Raw genomic sequence first — 22,500 nt, 5'->3', positions numbered from 1 at the left:
AACAAAACAATATCTCTAAAAGCTACTTTCTTTACTATATAAAGACTATTGACAAATTAAAAACAAAAGCATCAACTCAATAAGAGAGATGGACAAAAGATACAAATAAATGAGGAAAAAATGAGATGCAAATGACTCCAACAAATTGTGTACACACACTCCCCAATGTGGCAGGTCCACGTTTTAATTTAAACATTATTTCCACATATCAGCTTGGCTGAGTCCATAGAGTCTGGGAGCACCTGCTGTTACAGGGGTGAAGGGAACTCTGCATTGGGGTGCCATTGCTGTAACGTCTGTGGAATGAACTGGCAAAACCCAGCAGGGTACAAATGGTCTCTGTGTGTCCTTACATTTGTCTGAAGGGCACAGACGTGAGGTTTGTTTGCTATGATAATCAGTAACAGGAAAGAAACGGAAACAGTCTCCGAGTGGCCACCAATATGAGACTTTAATAAACTGGTATATTCTTACCATGAAATAACATTTCATAAAAGGAATGGAGTTTATAAAAAGTAAGGAACTAAGTCGTTTTTATCTATGTTGCTATGAAATTATCACTTCATATGAATATAGCAAGGCTGGGTACAGGGGAATGACTTCCTTGTATGTACAGAGTGTCTCTGGAGAGTAATAAGCAGCTGATGACATCTGTTACCAGGTTAGACAAAGTTAAATATTAAAATTATAATACATGTTTATTAATGGGGACCAAATTGCATGGCCACACATGTAAGGGAGTGAATTAAACAGTGATGACCTCAATTACACACTTACTGAGCACTTGGTAAGTGTTTGAAGCCACGGCACACTAAAAACCAGTAATCTACTACTGGAGAACAAGGCTTCATCAGCACAGGGTGAGATCACAACCAGACACCATGGTTTTAAGAAACCTTAGCATAGCTGGAAGGGACAATAGATGCCTGTCTCTCTAACACTAGGGAGGAACAGACAAGAGGATTAGGGATTCAAAATCATCTTTGGCTACAACTGAAAGTATAAGTCCAGCCTAAGACACATGAGAATATCTCAAAATGCAAAACTAAACAAACAAACAAAAAAGACAATTTGATATAGTCCTCAATATACTAAACATGATCTAACAGACATCTGGTGGTATTTTTCCTTACGGCTCACTCTCTTCCTCATTATACAAACCCAGGACCCAGCTTGGAATCTTTTTTGGTCCTGTTGTGGTTTAAGATAGGGTGTCATTTAGTCCAGGCTAGTTTTGAACTTGCTATGCAGCTAAGGATGACTTTGAACCTCTGATCCCCTGCTTCCATCTCTCAAGTGCTCAGATTACAGGCATGCACCACCACACCCAGCTAAACAGGACCGAGGATTGAACTCAGAGTCTTGTGCACACTGAATAAGCAGTTCACCAATGGAATTACATGCCCTCCTTCCTCACCTGCAGTCTAGACTCTTAAGTCAGTATCAAAATGTATATGAATGAATGAATGAATGAATGAATGACTAAGTGAACAGATAAAGCAAAGATGGATGCACAGAATGGGTAAATGGTCTAATGGCTTGAAAGAATGGAAGCTGAAGGGCTATGATTCTCTCTCTCTGTATATATATATACATATATATATATACACACATATATACATATACACACACACACATATATGTATGTGTGTGTATATGTATGTGTGTGTGTGTGTGTGTGTGTGTGAGAGAGAGAGAGAGAGAGAGAGAGAGAGAGAGAGAGAGAGAGAGAGAAAATCTGGTACCCTTGTACTTCCATAAAAAAAAAGAGAGAAGCCAAAGTACACATATTTAAGAACTGTGATCATAATCCTTCCACAATTAGATAAATTGCCATTGTGGTAGACAAAACAAAGCTCCCTTATAACAGGCATTCATGGCCTAACCCGTGACTGCGCTACATGGCAAAACAGTCTACCAATGTAATTAAGGTGACAGGTCTTAAAATAGAGATTAGCCTGGATTGCCATGGTAAGCTCTAGGTAATTACAGAAGCAGTTAAAAAAAAAAAAAAAGTATTGTGCCTGGCTAGGCACAAATCACTGATGCCCTCAAGACTCCAGGCCTATACTTAGGAATTAGAAAGAGGCACACACACACGTTACCCTTTTCTGACTGCCCAGGAAATGAAGACTCTTGTAGCCACACAGAAGGAGAATGCCCCTGCAACGTGGCTGACCTCAGAAGTGCTCCCCCAGGAGCTGAATCAGGGGTGATGAAGATAGTTCATAATGTCAAGGCACTTGCCACCAAACCATCCCAGGGAGCCACACAGAGGAAGCCGAGAACTAACTACAAGTGGCCTATACATACATGTTTATGAATGTGTTTTTGCAGCATACATGAGTCCGTGCACACGCATACATACACACACAGATAAATAAATGCACAATATTGATGAAATGAGCCCAATAAGCCAATACTTTGATTTGGGCCTTGTGAAACACAGCAGAGAAATCAGCCATACCAAGCAGGACTTCTGGTATGTTAATAAATGTACGCTGTTTAGATCTACTGACTTTGTGATGCAATAAAAATGAATACACTGAATGTTTTAACCTAGCAACCATTTGTTGAGTCTGTTCCAAGTGTCTGGGATGGAAAACTTGGTGGGATTGTCTCATCAACTCACAAGCACATAAGCCCAGTGAATTCTATTATGACAGGCATAGCATCAGACTCTTGACCGCGCCTCCAACCCCTTCCTCTTTTATGACGAACTCTCCCATTGGCCTGGATCAATAACCCATCACAGTATTGCCAGCCATCTCCAAACTTTATTGAGCCCCAAAGACTCTGTGACTCATTCTGCCTCAGTGGTATTTTCTCCCGTGAACTCCTTTCTCCTTCCTTCCACTTCCATTTACAGTGCCTGGCCCGCACTAATCTCTCACCTGGATTGCTTCTGTAACTTATTAACCAGACTTCCTGGCTTGGCGGCTTTCCATTTTCTTCAATGCCACCAGAGTCATCTAATAAGGATTAAGTGGACTATTTTGTGCCCAGTGTTTCATTTAAGACAGCCTATAGTGAAAGAAAAGAAAAGAAAAGAAAAGAAAAGAAAAGAAAAGAAAAGAAAAGAAAAGAGACAGAGACAGAGAGGGAGAGAGAGAGACTTACAAAATCTGTGCTTGCCTCAAATCTCAATGCCTAGAGAGAATCTACAACGCAAGCCATTGTGAAGGTGTTGATGGAACAAAGGAGCTCAGCCCACTGTCTCTAGCCTTCTCTCTTGCCTTCTAGTACACCCCATGATGCTTCTTTTGTCCTGGATCAGAGTCCCAAAAGGACCCACCATAAAGATATGCTTCAATCCCCCCCACTCCCATAACTATAAAGCTTTAACCACATGGCTAGTTAAGGTTGTAGCAGGCTTTGGGCTTCCCTTCTAGCTGAACTATTCAGGAACACCGTTAGTGTGCCTGGTGCAGACCCTTCTTCTATCGTGGCTTACAGCAGAGGTGATGAGAATGTGCAAACTGTCTGCTACTACTGTGGCAGAAGCCAGGTCCAGAAATCAAAGGTAACCATTTAGAGATGCTCCCAGAAATCTGACATTCCTGAGACAGGAAAGAATGAAACACTTGCTGAACTCGGTTCAGACTAGCTGAGGTGTTGCTGAATTGGTGAGGTGAGTCACCTCTGGTGCGACTCCCTGAGTCATTCTGAGTAATAGTAATATTGATCCAGGCTAGAAAAACACAAACAGATAAAATCCCCAATGGTCCACCACCACGGTTTGAGCAGTTCTAGTAGTTTGAAAACTATTCATTCACTGCCCTCCAGTATGTGCTCATGTTACTCCTCTCTTGAACCCTGTTTCCTGCATGGGACAATGCAGTCATCCAGAAAGTATCAGTGAATAGACTATTAAAGATGTGAATGTTTTTTAAAAAGCTTTGTGGGCAGATCTGATATCTGAACTATTTCTTAAGGAATGGTAGGGATTGGGTATTTTCTGGCAGTGGAATGAATAAGCCTCCTGAGTATGGAGAGGAGACTAACAGTGTGACACGATGCTGTAGCAATGGGGACTTCCCAAAGGTCCCCCTCTTTGAAAAGCTCAGTAAGTGACTGAGACGCCACACGCGTCGCCACCTTCCACCACACTCACAACCCACTTACTCCAGAACAACTCCCACAACACAGACTCTACAGGACTCAGCTGTAGCTCAAGAGAGAGATGACTAGAAGGGGGTGGTGGCCCCAATGGCAGAGAAGAGCAAGTGTAGTCTAACAGCACTCACCTCTGAGAAATGAGTAAAAGCTCTCAACAAGGGCACAGCTTGGCGATGCATATGTCACCGTAGTGGGCACAGTCAAGAACTATCCATGAAGCAACATAGATGGGTTTGGTAACTCAGTCACAGGAGAGAATGACGAAAGCTTCCGAGGTTGGGGCTACCAGGTAAGATAAGCAACAGCAACAGAGAAACAGGTTTTTAAGAGAGCATAACATTGGGAAACCATGGTGTGACAACCTTACTCATCGTTCAGGTGGAGATGCTCAGCAGGTGTTCAGGAGGAAGGTTCAGGAAGAAAGCTCTGCAGATTTAAAAGACTTCCTGATCTAGTTGGGGATTAAAACTCCAGTATCAGACGTGTGAGAAAGATGGTTATCTAAGGATAGACCCATGGAGAATATCACTATTTAAGGAGTGTGCTGGGGGAAAGGAAAAGGAAATGTGGAAAAGACGCAGAGTGTGTATAGAATCACAAAACCAGAAGGGAGAACAAAGCAGTGAAGTCAGTCAGTGTGTTAGACAGGTCAAAGTGGCCCCGACTGAAACCCCTATGGCTTAGGATAGGGAAAAAAGGCTGACTCTCAAGGCAGAAGCCAAATGTTAAGATAGGAAAGATGAATGACACACAACCCTGAATCAGCCAACTTCAACAGCCACTAGTCATGAAAGCGAGAGAAGAGGGAAAATGGGTAAAATCAAGCTTTTTATCATTCTTTTGGTATTGGTGTTTTGAACTTTTGAGTTGGATTTTTTGGTTGGTTGGTTGGTTGGTTGGTTGGTTGGTTGGTTTTTTTGTATACTACAGGTGGGCTGCCAATTCTGCTACTAGCAGAGGCTAGCTCTGAACTTGCGGTAGTCACCTTGCCTTAGCTTCCCAGGAATACTTTTCCACCAGGGCAACCATGAGCTTCTCCTCTGAGGAAGGGTAATGTGAAGAAGGGAGTGATGGAAATGATTTCATAGAAAGCAGGAATGCTTCCTAGGGCTCCAGTATGAGACAGGGCCCCTTTGCCAAGCACCTGTAGCAATGATCACAAGCTGGGTTGCCTAAGTGACCTGCACATATGCATCTGGAGCGGGCATGGGCTTACTTATCTGTGCACTCTATGCCCAACACTTGGCACGACCTCAGTGAAATGAAAGCAAAAAGCATTAAAAGGATTTCACCAACAAAATTCTGTTGTTGTTGTTGTGTTGTTGTTGTTTTCTATCAAAGTAGTAATGACATCAAATGCTGAAGGTTATAAAATGTAGTTAAGTAGGAGGGTCCCTTCTCCTGGCCCTGCTTTGGGGAAGGATCTTACTACGTAGCTCAGAGTGAATTTGAACTCAAAATCCTCTTGCCTCAGCCTCCTCCAGGGCCGAGATTACAACGAGCTCTATACCTTGATGCTTAGCTGGCAGGGTGCTTTTTATTTATTTTTGTTATATGAATATACTTATGTGTATATCCATGTGTGTGTATTTAAATCTAGGTTCCACACACTGGAGAAAACATATGATACCTATCTTTCATTTCCATAGGATGATTTCAGAATTAGTGAAAGAACTGGATCATTGTTAGGAGCGATGGGAAGCGAGACTCCTTCACGCTTGCACGCAGAATCATCTGGAGAATATGATGTAATACTGATACTTCCGTCATACTCTAAAATTTCAGATTCAATTGCCCTTGGCCGTGAGCACCTCTGTTCAGTTGAATGGTGTTTGTTTGTTTGTTAGTTTGAGACAATGTAGGCTGACACCCACTCATCCCAGGATGAAGTAGGAATGCTTGCTTCATCCACCCAAGCAGCTGAGAATCAGGGCAATGGTTTTTTTTTTTTTTAATTCACAATGGTTGTGTTATGGGGCACAACCAAGATATAGAGTAACTAAGGGAAAGGATTTAGTAATGTTGGCCAGCGTGTAAGCAAGATTGAAGTCCATCAGTCAACTCTCTGCTTTACCCAATTTTCAAAAACAAATGTTGAGATGCTTAGATTACATTCAGGGACAACCATAGTAATTAACTTAGAGACACTTTGCCAAGTACATATGGAAACAAGACAGAGACGAAGAGGAGACCAATGGAAAACAAAGGTCACTCTAGGACAGAATTGAGGAAGAGCCTTAAGAGATGGGAGGACAGATGCTGTGGCTTAGAGATGAGACATTAGAGCTAATTACATGCTCCTGGAATGGTCCCAGCTAAGTGCCAAGATGGGAAAGAAAGTGGGTGGTGACAGTGACAGAGGTCATCAGTAGTTAGACAAGGAAAGCCTAGACTACCCACAGCACAGCACCAAGAAGGACTGGGAAGGCTGCAGAGCAGCAGGAGGCATGGGACTGGAAAGCCACCCACCACAGAAAGGAATGAAGCACGGAATAACAGAAAGGATAAAGAGGGAGAGGAAGCAGAAGCCGACCTCAAGAAAGAAGTCCAAAGCCAGAGATCTTTGCTTCATTTTCCCATGGAAGTAACTTCTTTGCAAATGTGCAGAACAGCAGATGGCAGAAGTCTGGCCAGTTCCCAGACCTAGTGACCCCTTTGAAGATGAGGCGAGTTTCCACTTCTTCCACCCAGATATCAAATATGTCAGCCAGCAGGCAACTCAGTCATCTAAATACATTCCTCCGGAATGCAGCCACTTTCCGGAAACAAAGAAAGGTGCACGTTTTCCTCTGATGCTTACCCGGAGGATGCAGAAAGAGGCGTTATGGGTCCCTCCAGAAACTGAAATTAAAATTGCAACAAGGGGCTGCCCCAGAAAAGTGATCATGGCAATAGTTATAAATGTCCTCTTAGGGAAATAGAAAATGGTCTTTTTTAGACAATTTATAGGGGGTACTCAAACACCCTGCATTTTCTTTCTAGATGAATTATTGGTAAAGGACAAGCGAATAATCCCATCTATTATAGTTTACCCACCACTGTCTGATGTCTGAAATAATTCAATCATTTCTATTCCTTTGAAAAGGCCATCATGGAAACAGTGCTCAAAAGAGGCCACCTTAGTTTAAAGTCTAAATTCTGGACGTGAGCCTGCTGCTTGGGTATTCTGCAGTGGAAGAGAACTGAGGTGTCTCGGGTCTTTGCTAGAGATTCCTTTGATGTGATTTTCCTGTGTCCAGTTCTGGTTCCCTAAGCCACCTATGCAACTTGCTTAAAACCCAGGTTCCCTAAGACCCCCTCCCCTCCCTCACCTCTTCCCCCCAACTCCACTCCTCCTTCAGACTGTCTAATTATGCACCTTGGGAGATTAACAAAACTAATCTTGTGTCTATTTATGTCATCTGTTAAGCCTACTGCATAGCCCTTTTTGTGTTTTCCTTTTTTGGTTTATTTGCAGATGTTTCATGTTGCTTGCATGTTTCATGACACTGAGTAATTATTTTAAACTTCTTCGGTGTGACATTGTGTTACATTTATTTTTTAAAGCCCTGATATTTCAGAGATAAACCAAACAAGGTAAAACAAGATTAGCCTTGAGTCTAGCGAGGGTACACCTAGTCCATTGTATTATTCTTTTTTTTTTTTTTTTTTTCATGTTGGGAGACTTCCATAATGTGAGAAGGTTTTGTTTGTTTGTTTGTTTGTTTGTCTGTTGTTGTTTGAGGAGGGAATAAAACTTCCATGCCTTTGCTTTTCAAAGTATGGTTCTTGATATTCATCTAAATTATTTTTCCCCCAAGGAATACTTTGTCAGGCTTAGTGGTGGCATACACTTGTAACCTCAATAACGTTGGTGGATCCATGTGTTTGAGGCCATCTTGGGATGCATCGGCAGTTCTAGGCCAGCCTGAGCTAATAGTGAAATCCTGTCTCAAATCAAAACGAAAGAAAAAGCTCGACATCTTTTAAAAATGGCTATATAAGGCTGGAGGGCAATTTTCCAAAACATTAGAAATTATCCTTTCTAGTTGGAAGGGTTATGGGTAGCATGTTTCATATTCTTCAAGCTACAAATATTTTAGGGTTTATTCACTTACTTTTTGTTAGATATCCTAACATATTTCTAAGATCAACACATTATAATCAGAAAATAATCTGATTTTACTGACTACATGGGAGTCTGGGTTGTTTGCTTGTTTGTTTGTTTTCATGAGAATTGTAAAAAAAAAAAAAAAACTATATCATATGCCTAGATTTTTATTTACTAACTTTGAAATGTATTCATGAAAATAGGAGCCCAGCTTTTTACAAAATTATTTTTGAGATGGCAGTAAGAAGCGGAAAGTTTTACCTAGCGTCTGTGTGCTGGCTAAGTCGTATGTCAACCTGACCCAAACTAGAGTTCTCTGAAAGAAGGAGCCTCAGCTGGGAAAATGACTTCATAAAACCAAGCTGTTGCATTGTCTTAGTTGTCGGTTGATGTGGGAGGATCCAGCCCCAAATGGTTGGTGCCACCCCTGTACTGATGGTTCTGGGTTCTATAAGAAAGCAGACTGAGCAAGCCAGTAAGCAGCACCTCTCTATGACCTCTGCATCAGCTCCTGCCTCCTGGTTCCTGCCCTGCTTGAGTTCCTGTCCAGATTTCCTTTGACAAACAGCTATATGGAAGTATAAACCAAATAAACCCTTTTCTCCTGAACTTGCTTTTGGTTCATGATGTTTTCTGGCAGCAATAGAAATGCCGACTAACAGGGCCGGGCGTGGTGGCGCACGCCTTTAATCCCAGCACTCGGGAGGCAGAGGCAGGTGGATTTCTGAGTTCGAGGCCAGCCTGGTCTACAAATCGAGTTCCAGGACAGCCAGGGCTATACAGAGAAACCCTGTCTCAAAAAACCAAAAAAAAAAAAAAAAAAGAAATGCCAACTAAGACAAACTATGCTGGAAAAGATGGACTCGGGCTGATGGGAAGGCTCTGAAACAATAATCTTGGGCTGACAAGGCAGCCTTAGTGACACACACAGCTGAGTGCCTCTAATGGATCCTCTAGGAGCAGATGCTTCAGCCGAGCCAGGTGGGTCTGGGAACATGTTACACAACACCTTACACGACCTTCATTATAAGCTTGGCTTTGGCAGCATCATGCTTGACTGCTAATATATGGCTTTTTTTTATTATCATCTTCTGTGTTTATTTTGGATCAGTAGAAAGACGGAAGGAGGTGGATGTTTCTCTTGAATCAGAGAGAACAGCTAGTGTGTATGTGGCCATGGTTTTAGTGCATGGGTGGTATATGGACTCATGTTTGTATGAATGCATGCACATTTCCACGTGGGTTCTTGCACATGTGTATACACTGTGTGTGTGTGTGTGTGTGTGTGTGTGTGTGTGTGTGTGTGTGTGCACATGCTCATGTGTGTAGTCTAGAGATCAACATCGGATATCACTCTTGGTCACTTTTCACTTTACTTTGTGAGACAGTCTCTTACTGAGCTTGAAGGGCATTGATTTGACTAGGCTACCTAACACTTGATCCAGAGAGAGAGAGAGAGAGAGAGAGAGAGAGAGAGAGAGAGAAAGAGAGAGAGAACAGAAAAACAGGAACTCAAGCAGGGCAGGGACCTAAAGAGAGATCATTTTCCTTTGAGTAGAGTTAGTGTCCATTCTCTGTAAGGCCCAGCTGAGAGGGCCTTAAAGTCCTTGCCAGTAAGCACAACCCAAGGCTGCCAAGACTTTCCCAAACTGTAAGGTTTGCAGAAGAGACTTGTCTCTATTCTTTCATGGAACAAATTTGAAATCTGCTATGTGCCAAGCATCCTCTCTTGACACAGTTATAGTAAGATACCCTTTACCCTTTTCAAGGAACGTCTGATCTCGTGGGAAGCTGTCGCATAAGCAAGGATAAATGCACACAGAAGTAAAAAGCAGCAGAGGCAGACGTTAAGAAGAAAATGGATTACGTTTGTGATGGAGCAGAGTTACTGAGCTTCCAAGTCAGGAAGATTGAGGGCACTGGAGAGTGTGTGCAGGCTGTGAGGTCTGGAGGAGACGAGCACAAAGAACAAAGCTCTGGGGCAAGAATGAACCCTGTCAGGAGAGCAGAAGCAAGCACAGAGAGGAGACAGGGAGAGTGATGCTTGATTTCAGGGTGATGGGAAGGCAGGTCATCTTGCCACGGTGGGAGCAACTTTCATTTTGGTCTCCACGTGAGATGAAAGTGTCAGAAGTTATCCATTTAAAGCATGCATTTTCCAGTTCTTTAAATAAAGACATACACCTCCAATTCACCATCTTCAGCATTCCTAAATGCACAAGTCGCTGCTATCTGATGCTTTCACATGGGGTTGCCACCATCACCACTGTCTTCCTCCAGAACTCTGCCTTGTGCCACCAAAATTCCTGTCATAAGCTTTTAAGCACAATAGTCACATGATCGCAACCCACGCTTTAAAAATTAATTTTGTTTCTTGGCAGAGAATTGATTATAGGAGCACAGTAGGATTAGAGGCTTATAGTTCCTGACAGAGCTAGCATGAACACTGCTAATTTGAATATAGACAACAGATAAGGAGAACTGGAGGTGGCCGCTAGGTCAGCGGTTCCCAACCTTCCTAACGTTGCACTGACTGCTCTTCCAGAGGTCCTGAGTTCAATTCCCAGCAACCACATGGTGGCTCACAACCATCTGTAATGGAATCTGATGCCCTCTTCTACTGTATCTGAAAATAGCTACAGTGTACTCACGTGAATAAGTCTTTAAAATAAATAAGATTAAAGCATGTATAGAACACATAGGACAGGGCCTGACAGACAGCCGGTGATTAGCAAGTGTTATTACAATACATGCTTTCTTCTTCTTTTATAACATGGATTTTGCTCATTAATCTGTTAATACATTAGAAAGAATGACTAATCCTTCCACGATGTTGCAGACTAGAATAAGTGACATCACACCCATTCAACTTGTCAGATTAGGAAGCCAGCAGGTGACACACAACTGTGATCCTGCCAGAGTGTGTGACTTTGCTTTCCACTCTCATGTATACTCCTTGTGACAGGTAGAAACCAGCACTAAGTTCTACATTACTGGCTCGCATTATCCAAAGCAAATTTAGAAGTCCTATGGATGCCAAAAGTCTAATGATGAACAAAACGTACAAGTTGATCATTTTGCATCATCAGGGGGGTAGTGTGCAATGAAAAGAAAGATCTGCCTGTGTGCTGGCAGGTTCCAGTGGCAAAGGTTCCCCTTGTCTATTGCTGTATGCAGATGGGTCAGCAATTTAACTGCTTCTGGACGACAACAACAACAACTTTAGTTGTCAGGGGGAACTACTTTACATTTTGTAGATAGCATAAATATTTTCTTTATCATAAACTATGCAAACATGTACCATTTCCCTACCTTTTCAGTCTACGACCTTCCTCGAGGATGAACCCATCAATAAGATCTTTCCAGTATTAGTCTTACTAAGACCTTCTTTTCTCCAGTGTCTAGTTTTCATGGTTACCTGGATCAAAAATGCTATAACAAAGGCAATGCTTGTAAGGCAAGCACAGAATATTAGCTTTCAGTTCAGGTTTTTCTCTTTCTTTCTTTAATTTTTTTCCTTTCTTCTCTTTTCTTTTGCTTTTCCCTTCCTTCCTTCCTTCCTTCCTTCCTTCCTTCCTTCCTTCCTTCCTTCCTTCCTTCCTTCCTTCCTTCCNNNCTTCCTTCCTTCCTTCCCTCCTTCCCTCCTTCCTTCCTTCCTTCCTTCCTTCCTTCCTTCCTTCCTTTCTTTTTTCTTCTTATTGGGGGAGGGTGGGGTCGTTTGTTTGTTTGTTTTTGTGTTTTACAATTTTCTTTTCTGATCTTTTGTAGTTTTCCGGACCACATTTTTAGGGCTCCCTTTCCTGGGAATTTCCCAAAGAATTCAATTTGCCTTCCACAGAAACAATAATACTCTTTCCTGCTGAACTTACGCTTCATCAGTTCACACACTTACTTACATTATCTATTGCAACCACATGTGTAACTGGACCCAGAGGGTTTACAATAAACACACAGCCCTGTTGGGCAAACAGCGCAGGAGCTAGATGGGAACGCGTTACTGGGAGCGGCGTTCTCTATCTTTGGCCACTGCCCGGTGTGTGTATGGTGGCATGAGGCCTGCAGTCGTATCAGGTTAACATGTTAGATTCTCAATAGAATTGCATTGTTGAGTTGTAGCGCTACGGGACTTTCCTTCCCACAATCCCTCGTGCCTGTCCTTTCCAACTTGGGCTCATCCAAAGCCCTTCCCTTTGCCGGTGTTTAGATGGCTCCCACAAAGAAAGGTGGCGAGAAGAAAAAGGGCCGTTCTGCCATCAACGAAGTGGTGACCCAAGAATACACCAACATTCACAAGTGCATCCACGGAGTGGGCTTCAGGAAGCATACTCCTAGGGCACTCAAAGAAATCCAGACATGTGCCATAAAGGAGATGGGAGTTCCAGATGTGCGCATGGACACCACAAAGCTCAGTAAAGCTGTCTGGGCCAAGGGGATAAGAAATGTTCTGTATCACATCCGAGTACATTTGTCCAGAAAACATAATGAGGACAAGGATTCACCCAACAAGCTCTACATGCTGGTAACTTACGCGCTTGTTACCATATTCAAAAATCTATAGACGGTCAATGTGGATGAGAGGTAACCGGCTGAATGCCAAATAAAGTTGCAGAACTGCCAAAAAAAAAAAAAAAAAAAAAAAAACTGCACTGTTTCTTGGGAGATGGAGGGTGGGAAACCACATGCAAATTGCCAACATCTATCCATTATTATTATTTTTTTAATCTAGAGGAATGGCAACTATATATGAGCAACATAACTATATGAGACACTAACTCTATTTGATGATAAATGGTTTACCCATCACTCATATTTTTTCTTCCTTTGAAAATAAACATTGACACTCGCACCTTGCTTTAAAACACTTTATCTACATAAGGGTGGGAACCCACCCTAAATTCCTGAATAATAAGCATTCAGACTCCAGCCAGATTCCTAAGAGCATCAGTCAATCCTGCCTTCTTTCGTCAAGTCACACTTGCTAGATAGAGTTACAGGTAGGAGGATGAAGGATGATGTTATCCTCATGTGCTAACTAGAAGGTGGGTAAGCTGCAAGATTTGCACATGTAGTGAACACTGCTGGCGGCTGGTGTGCTTCAGACTTAAATCTCTTTGAGCCACGGGATCCTACCCTCTATTGTCTACCTAAACAAGCACAGAAAAGAGGTAAGAAGCGGGCAGGGAAGCTCCTGGACAGGCGAAAGTCATCCTGGAGGAAGAAGCAGCCCCTCTCTCAGTTCTGTGCTATTACATCGTTTAATCCTGAAAACACCACGCAACTCGCAATGGCATCTGAGACAGGAAAGAAGAAGGCAGACTGATGAACATTCTGGGCTACTGAAGCGACCCGGAGGCCAGATCAGACATTCCTGCCATTACCTGAACGTCTACACTGGCTTTATTGTTAGGATTGCCCTATTCCTTCACAAAGCGATAGCATCACCCTTCCACGGCAACTCCATGTCAACCACAGAGTTGGTATACAGGGTGGGGAAAGCTTGACTGCGTAGACCTTGGGTTTGAACCTTTGCTGCGTGCTTTGCCTAGTGTGGTAGCACTACTCTTCCTGCTTTCCCCCTCACTGTGCGCATGCGCAAGACGACCCTCCCCCAACAGACTTTGGGGACTCGCGAGAGAACAAGTGCAAAGTGCTTCTCTACAGCTGGTACTGATGCCTGAGAAACAACCAGAATCTCTGTGTCCTCATTGTCTACAGAGATCCCTCATTTAAATGCAGATTTGAGCATCCCCTAAGCACTGAGGTACAAAGGATGCCCATGCTCTCTGTTTTTTGTAGTCCCAAAATTGACAGGCAAGCAGGGCATATAAACAATGAAGGCAGCTGCCCTTTCCAAATTAGATAGTGAGATGAGACAGAACCTGTATAGGAGAGGTTCACAACGCCCAAGTGTCAGACATCAGATGGCTGAGTTACAAACACAATTTTCACAGGTTCCTTACCTGCTTGCAGGGACCCCTCCACCCCCCCACTACAGAACAAAAGAAAAAAAATCTTCAGTAAGTAAAAGCAAGGCTCTCAGTAAACCTTTCCCCTGCTTCGCAGGCAACTTTATCTCATGCTGTTTTATATAGTTATGCAAAAGTATTTTCAGTGGAGGACATTAAGACATCCCATATCAACCTCTAGTCTACACACACACACACACACACACAGAGAGAGAGAGAGAGAGAGAGAGAGGCACACACAGACACACACAGAGAGGCACACACAGACACACACAAAGAGGCACACACATAGTCACACACAGAGACTCAGACAGAGAGAGAGAGGCACACTCAGAGGCACACACAGAGACACAGTCACACACAGAGACACACACAGAGGCACACACACAGAGACATGCAGTCTCTCTCACACACACAACAAGAGAGGTGTGTGCACGCATGTGTAACACACACACATACACACACACACACACACTTTCCAACTCTCAGTTCTTCTCTGCACTTTCTTTCCCTGGATTTCATGTACCAATTGTCACCCATTTCCCAGTTGCCCAACCTTCTTCTCCGATCTCCAGAGAGCTCCCTAGTCTGTCTCTGTTTTACCTGCCCCACTTGCCTTTGTATGACAGCAGTTCAGTACACTGTCCCACTAACCCACACAGCCTTGGACAGGTTTCAAGCCTGTCCAGCCCACTCTGCCTGACATGCACCTGACAGTCAAATGTTTTCTCAGGCCACAACTTGTAAGCCTTTGTCCTGGATTGGCACTGAGCCTTACGTTAAAAGGAAAGAACCTGGGCTGCGTTATTTATGATTGATATCTAGTGCTCTTCCAGAGGGGTTGGCTGTTAACCTGGAAAACTTGTTGCGTTACAGGGAAGTCAGTTTCTTTCTCGCTAGTATTTTAAGGTAACAGACACGTTCTTGGGGGATGCTCAGTAGATAAAGCCCTTGTTGCGCAGGTGCGAGGACCATAGTTTGGATCCCAGAGCCCGTGTAAAAGCTGTGTCCATTCTTCACACCTGCAGCTTCTCCTCTTCTGCTTTAATATCACATAAGTTCCAGTCCCTCAATTTCTGTCCCCTCTCCTTCCTAAGTCCTTTCCCTCCCCTACTAATGGGCTTTTTGATGCCCATAAACAGGCATAAATGTAAGTATCTCTGTGGTTGCTTATCTGGAATCCTCGGGCACACGCCCAGGGACAACTGGATCTTATGATAGTTTCTACTTTAGATTTTTAAGACTACCCTACGCTGACATCCATAGTAAGTATACCAGTTTTTACATTTCCCCCAACTAGGGCAGGCACAATACATCCTTACGGGCATTTGTGGTTCTCTGTAGAAACATTTCATTTGAATAATATGTAAGAACTGTATGTGACAGTCAGCTTACTGCTATCATTTATATAAGCCCAGTGTGTTACGATGTGCTTTTAATTGATGTGTATCAGTTATGAAGCACGGTAGGAAATTTCACTGTTGTAGAAGGCCAAAAGAAAAAAAGTTTTCTTGAAAAGGGTCTCATGTAGCCCAGACTGAACCCAAACTCACTATATAGCTAAAGATGATCTTGCACTTTTGATCCACCTGCCTCCACCTCTCAAAATTTGGGGATACAGGTATGTGTCACCATAGATCTCCTTAGACATCCTATCTTTTATCTGCCAAATTGGTAGAGGTTATCAACTTTCCCATAAGTTCTGAGTGTTCAAGGCTGAATGATTCATATGAAAGACATGTGAGAAATATTCCTCTCTAAAGATCTGCTGATAGCATAATCCATAATATATGATATGAATCATTAAAGTCCAGATTGTTTCTACCATATCTACGGTGGCTTGAAATAGCATCCTTCCCTACCTTAAAATTGATGCTTGCACAAGAGGTACATCATAGAGAATAAACAATTTATTGAGGAAAAATCCTACCTCTTGGCTGGTCAATATGTCCTCTTATCTCATCATCTCAAATCTTTCCATGTGCAGCCAACTCTTTGCTGGCCTTGTCTCCCCAGCTTAGTTCAGACACACAGACTTGGTGAAAGGAGTGCTGCTTATCCTGACCGCACCCTCCTCCGATGTCATATGTAATGACAGAATAAAACATTTTACCATTAAATATAGCCACCGCCTTACCTGTTCACTAATGTTTTATGCACTTTTATGTATGTGCTGTATTTCCAATTTAAAAAAAAAGATTATTTTGAGATAACTTACTGTTGTTTCCTATTTTGTTTTGAGATTCACATTTCGTATAAAATTTGGCTCCTGTATCACACCAGGAGATGCAATGATGAATCAGGACGCCTGGGTACCTCAGTGTGGCAATACACTCAGCAGAGGTTTTTCTCTCTCCCATTTGCATTGTCTGCCAGTTCCCCCACGCCTACCAGTGCAAACTTATGAAAAGCTGGCTTCTACTACCATCAAGGCTACTACTGGCCTGAGCTACCTTAGCTCATGGTGCACTTTGGTCTACAAATATCTATTAAGTGACTACTACAAAGAATGCCTGAGAGTGTAACATTTTAAGTTGCCCAGGACCTGGAAGAAAGCAAACACTTACTAAAGAAGATAATCAAAATGTGTATTGGCTGAGGATGGGACTCAGTTTGGTTTGATGCTTATCTAGCATGGATAAAGCCTCCGGTTTCCCTCTCCAACACTGAATAATACTGGAAATGGTGGCACATGCTTATAATCACAGCAATTCAGAGGTTAGAGGCAGGAGGATCTGAAGTTCAAGGTCATCCTAAGCTACACAGAGAGTTCGAAGCCAGCCTGGAATACACGAGACCTTGTTTCAAAATAAATAAGAGGGAAAAGAAAGGTGGGTATGATGAATGATAAGTATGTGTTCACATTGGGAAAGAGGAAGTGTGGTGAAGAGCTGATGGGAGGGGTGCAGGCTGAGACTGAGACTGACAAAGGCAGGAGAGAGCAGGAGAACTAGATAAATCCATAATTGGGATTAGGGAGCGGTAGCAGGAGGCGGGATGGCTGAGATTTTGCATCTTGGTGACTAGGTTAATGGTGGCGGAAATCATCTTCTACGGGAGCTTTGGGAAGACATGGAGCACAGAAACGGAGTATTATAATGTCTCCTCAAAGATATTAGACTCAACTGAATACACAGGGCCCCTGGATTTTAATTGAAGTTAAGTAGACTTGAAAAATGAGGTTTTAGGAAACCAACCTGTCAATCTAATTTTCTATCTTTTAAAGATATCTATCTTATAAAGAGCCGGGCACGTGTGGTTCACACCCCGTAGCAGGGAGACAAGAAGAGGGATCAAGAGACTGATATCAGCTTTGGCTGCTACAGTAAAAAACAAGAAGGAAAAGGGGCCAGAGATTAAGAGTCCCAGGCCTGATGCTTGAACCTGCATAGTGCTTAGTGGCAGTAAGAACCAAGAACTCTGGGTTCATCAGACTAGCAGAGTGGCCAAGAGCTCCTGGCTGGCTGGAAGCCAAGCCTCAAACTGAAAACAGTATCTACTTAACAGGTTTCTTGAAGACTGACAGGGTTAAGCTCTCAGTGCCAGGCACACAAGCACAGGATAAGCATCTGCTATGGGGTAAGGGAAAGGGATTTTTTTTTTAAACCTAGTTCTCGATGACCTTGGGGAGAACAATTTCCCCCTGAACAAAAACTGCAAATTGTAAACCACAAGCGCAAAGTACGGAGGCGGCGGCAGTCACTAAAGAGGATGAGTTTTATACAAGAAACGCAAAACAGGAGTGAGTGGAAGAAAAGATGACCTGGGAGCTCCGAGCTGAGAGAAAACGCTCAGGGGCTGCTTCAGGGACAGGAGGGAGTTCAGTAGGCAATCGCCGGGTCTCTGAAACTATTGCTCAGTGGGAGTGGGACTTTTGTGCCTTGCTGCCAGCCGGATCGCTCCCACCCCGAGTTTCAGTTAGTCCCCAAAGGCGCTCCTCTGAATCCGGTAAGTTTGAATCAGCGAGGGCTGATAAGAAGGAAAGGCCCACTTCACACCACAAGACACCTGGACTAGAAATGACAGGATTTGCCACTCTGTCTCCAGAACGACCTGTTCCACAGCGGTGGATTCATCCTCCCTCCCTGGCCCGCAGCAGTCACCGGGACGGGATGCTGCTGTTCCCGGAGCCAAAGAGACAGCGCCCTGAGTTCCCGCGGGCAGGCGGGACGCACCCAGAAGCAGGAAGAAGGGATAGCTGGTTTGTGAAGAGGAGTCTGGGAAGCCAGGTCCCGGAGCCGAGAAAGTGACCTCCGCGGTCCAAGGTCGAGCAAGACCTTCCCTCCTTGAATCTCAACCGCAGCCGCTCAGCACCCCATGCCCCGGAGGGCCCCGATCTTCCCTAGGGGTACAGGGCTCCAGGGCTCCGGGAGGCACAGGTGAGCGCGGCGCGCCCGATCAGCGAGCAGCACCGCCAGGAGGGAGGCCCTGCCCGGCCCCACGCTCCCTTTCCCGTGCGACCCCCGGGGGCTCGACCCCTTCGGCTCGCGCGTCCTTTCCCCGCAGCCCTCCGCGCCACCCCCGAAAGCCTCGCCCAGTTTGCTGGGGCCCGCAGCCCCGCACTCACCGCGCCGAGGGGCGAGCAGCGCGCGCGGGAGCCGAGGGCGGCGGCGGGCGGTGCGAGCGCAGCTCTCACAGCGGCCCCTGCTGCCGGGGCTGCGGACCAGGCTGCGAGGGGCGGAGGCGGTGGGGTGGCACCTGCCGGCTCTCCCAGCCCCGCGCGTCACCCGGGACCGCCCCTCGGCCCGCCTGCCCGCCGCCGCCAGGTGCCGCCGAGGGGTGGGGTGTCAGGCCAGCCTCTCCCGCTGCCGCCCTCGCCGCGGGTAGAGCCTGGCCCCAAGCAACCCAGGGTGCAGTAGGGGGCCGGTTCCCGTCCGCTCTACTGGTGCCCTTTCTTTCTGAGAGTGAATACCATCATCTGGGTTCATCCGCAAGCTTAACCAATACTATGGGAATTGTCGTCCTGCTTGACTCTAATGGATTACAGGACCGGTCGAGGGAGGGCGCGGCTGGAGGGAAGAAGGGATGAAGGAGAAATAGGTCTCTAAAATGGAGACCAGACCAGTAAAGATGCCCAAGCCAGATTTGGGCAGCTAGATCCCTTTTAATTATTAAGAAATGAATTGTTGAAAAATAGGAGGCGCGGGGAAGCTTTTAGTGCAATGAAGAACAGACTGTATGCAACTTTTTTTTTTTTTTTTTTTTTTTTTTTTTTTTTTTTTTTTTTTATGGTGACCAAAACAAGGAACAGAGTCTGGCAAACTCCCGTCTCCTTCACTGGTTGTTGGATTGGAAGAGCTGAACTGGATGAATGTAAGCCTGTGCTTGTGCACTGGACTCTTTTTTTTTAATGAGCTAGTCCATACTAAACACTGTAACGATTTCTAAATCAAGCCCAGGAAGGCAAAATGTAAGTCTAGAGGTACCTGCTTCTATAGCAAAACCTAAAACTAGAACTGATCTTTCAACTAGAACATCCCCTATCCTCCATCCCCCTCCTACACCCAAGACTCCTTCCCTGTGCGGTCTGCCTCACCACATGGGCTGTGCTTGCGCTAGAGTTCCTAGCCTAGAATCAGGAGAAGACTCTAGACAAGTAGAGACCGTGCATAGGGAAAGCAAAAACAAGCAAGCAAGCCCGCCTTCCGTGACCCAACCCTAGAACTTTGAAAATAAGGTTTCAGTGTCTAACCTAAAACTGGGCACTCCCACTGAATAGTCAAGGAGACAGCAACTCCCAAAGCACAGAAGTTCAAATGCAAATTAAGACACTGAAGATTTCTTCTACTGGAGATGTAACTTGGTGGTAGAGGGCTTGCCCGGCATGTGCAAGTTCCTGAGCTCAGTGCTTTACATCAATCCACAAACAAACGAATGAATCCTTGTTTAAGCTCTTCTTTCATGTTACAACTAAGTTGTTTGGTAGATTTGGAAACGCCTTAAAAATTAGAGACAATTGTCACATGCCTGTCACTGTTTCTGTCTGTATAGAATTTCAAACATGCAAGAGCCTAATTAGATTCATTTAATTAGATTTAAGACCTATTTAATGCTGTTACCCCACCCCCACCCCAGGATCTAAAGATCCAGCAGACAACCAAAACAAACTAAAAATGTTCTGTCTTTTCAGGGAGGGAACTTTCAGTCTAACCAGAGCTTACAATAAAGTTAATGCATAACCAGGTCAAAAAAAAAAAAAAAAATGTGTTCAGGTCCTGACAAGTACCACGGGAAAGGGAAGGGCATGGGGATTTTTGAGTCGGGGGAGGGGAAGGGGAAGCTGCATTGTTGAAGGCCTCGGTGAAAGGAGCCTTTTGCGTCTTGTGTTTTTGAGATTCACTATGCAGCAGAGGCTGGGAATAAAACTTCTGATAGTAACCCAGGCTATCCTCAAACGTATATCCCTCTTGTCCCCTTATCCCCAGTGCTGAAATGACAGGCTAAGAGGAAGTCTGTGTCTATCGGGGTAAGAAGCACTCCAGGCAACAGGAACAGTAGCTAAGCTAAAGGCATGGGCACAGAGACAGGAAGGAGGCCACATTTCCCAGAAGACCTAGGAGGTTGGGGAAGCTGAACTGGAACAGGGAGGGCAACATCAAATGCTAGTAAAGTCTCCAAGGAGCAGTTCTGAAGAGTGGCACCTTCTGGTCGCTCGCTTTTCTTTTTCCTTTCCTTTCCTTTCCTTTCCTTTCCTTTCCTTTCCTTTCCTTTCCTTTCCTTTCCTTTCCTTTCCTTTCCTTTCCTTTCCTTTTCTTTTCTTTTTTTCTCTTTCCTTCCTATTTTCTTTTTTTTTCCTCTTCCTTTTCTTTCTTTGTTCCAGCCTGGCATTTTAAAGTAAGTGTTCTAACAATGTTACTGAGAGTAGAATAGAGGATGGGGAGGAATGGCCGAGACAGAGCCAGGAGACAGTTAAGAGGTTCTTGCACAGTCCAAATAAGATAAAGCAGAGGCAAGGAGGAGCTGGTCAAAGTGAAAAGGTCAGGCTTTAAAATACATTCTGGCATTCAGAGGCAGAGGCTGGTGGGTTCAAGGCCAGCCTGATTTACAGAGGGAGCTCCAGGTCAGCCATACCCTGTCTCATCTCCCAACCTCCAATACATCTTGACGACAAGTGCCAACCCGATTCCCAAAGATCTGAGGTGAGCGATAAGAGAGGGTGTGTTCCAAAAAAAAAAAAAAATCAAAGCATTTTCCAAAAGCAACTGCAAAGAACATGTTGCTTGTATAAAGAGGAAGACAGAGAAAAAAATAGGGCAAAGGGCAGAACACGTTCGAGGACTGATTTAAATGGAGGAGGCCATTAGGTATCCAAGTGGGTGTATCAGACATCAGATATGCAGTTGGTTATCTCAGTCTGCAGACTGAGAGAGGGGCTTGCCTGGGAATGTAAATTTAGGACTTATCAGCCTCTTGATATTTTTAAAGATGGGTAAGAGCATCGAGAAAGGAGATGAGGAGTCTGCAGACAGCCTCCTGGGGCACTGCAGTGGTGAGTGGTTACGGAATGGGGATGGAGAGCCAGCCTAGAGGAAAATCTGAGCATCCATGATTCCTGAAAGGTAGCTCTGTTAGGAATGCCATAGCAACAGTGTACAGCAAATCACTCCCTAGCAAAATAATTAGTACATTTGCCTTTGTATTCATAGCCACCAATCTGTAGGTAGATTTAGTAGGCAAGCTGGCCTTACCTCAACTGATGACCTCTGGAACCAAGAAGGAAGACACAGCAACTGGCTTGAGACCTCACAGCACACCACTCAAGTCCAAATGGCATTCCCAAGCTTATGAGCACACTGAAGGTCCCTGCCACATCAAGCTGGCTAACATTCCATTGCCTTGAAGCCATCAGAGAGCCAGATCCAACATCAATGACCTATAAAAATATGAAGCCAAGTCTAGAAGGTGATGAAAAAGAATGCTTGCTAAAGAATGACACAGATTCTTATCACCGTAGGAGAAGAACAACATGTTACAACATGGAGCTAGTGAATGCCGAGCACTGAAAGGGACTGTGGATTTAGCAATATGGAAGTCATCCACCAAACGTGACAAAAAATGGCTTTAGTTAAATGGATGGGGCGAAACTCTGGCCAGAGTGGGTTTCAAGGGTAGACGGGAAGAGAGCAATCACAGAGGATAGTTTTAGACTGTTTGCAACCCAGTTTGCTGTGCAGTCAGGAAAGGATCCAAGGAGATCAGAGGGAAGCACAAGCATTGTCAGCTATGCAGACACTCTGTTGTACATACATATTAAAAGGAAGGAAGGAAGGAAGGAAGGAAGGAAGGAAGGAAGGAAGGAAGGAAGGGAGGGAGGGAGGGAGGGAG

At 44.4% G+C, this 22,500-nt stretch overlaps 1 protein-coding gene and 1 pseudogene across 2 annotated transcripts in view; one reads left to right on the top strand and one right to left on the bottom strand.

Annotated features, from left to right (window-relative positions):
• Positions 1-18,839, bottom strand: part of Elovl7 (ELOVL fatty acid elongase 7) — a 69,711-nt gene extending 50,872 nt beyond the window's left edge. Inside the window, exon 1 of one of the 2 annotated variants that reach the window (XM_021180354.2) lies at positions 18,743-18,839. The gene's annotated coding sequence lies outside the window, so the exon portion shown is untranslated. The remainder of the gene's footprint in view (positions 1-18,742) is intronic. The other variant, XM_029468624.1, reaches the window with a different exon arrangement.
• LOC110308023 lies at positions 12,414-12,767 on the top strand (annotated as a pseudogene).
• Positions 18,840-22,500: the final 3,661 nt, after the last annotated feature.

The sequence above is a fragment of the Mus caroli genome, chromosome 13 (genome assembly GCF_900094665.2).
Source record: "Mus caroli chromosome 13, CAROLI_EIJ_v1.1, whole genome shotgun sequence".
NCBI lineage: Eukaryota > Metazoa > Chordata > Mammalia > Rodentia > Muridae > Mus > Mus caroli.
This window is presented reverse-complemented; position numbering and strand designations above follow the sequence as displayed.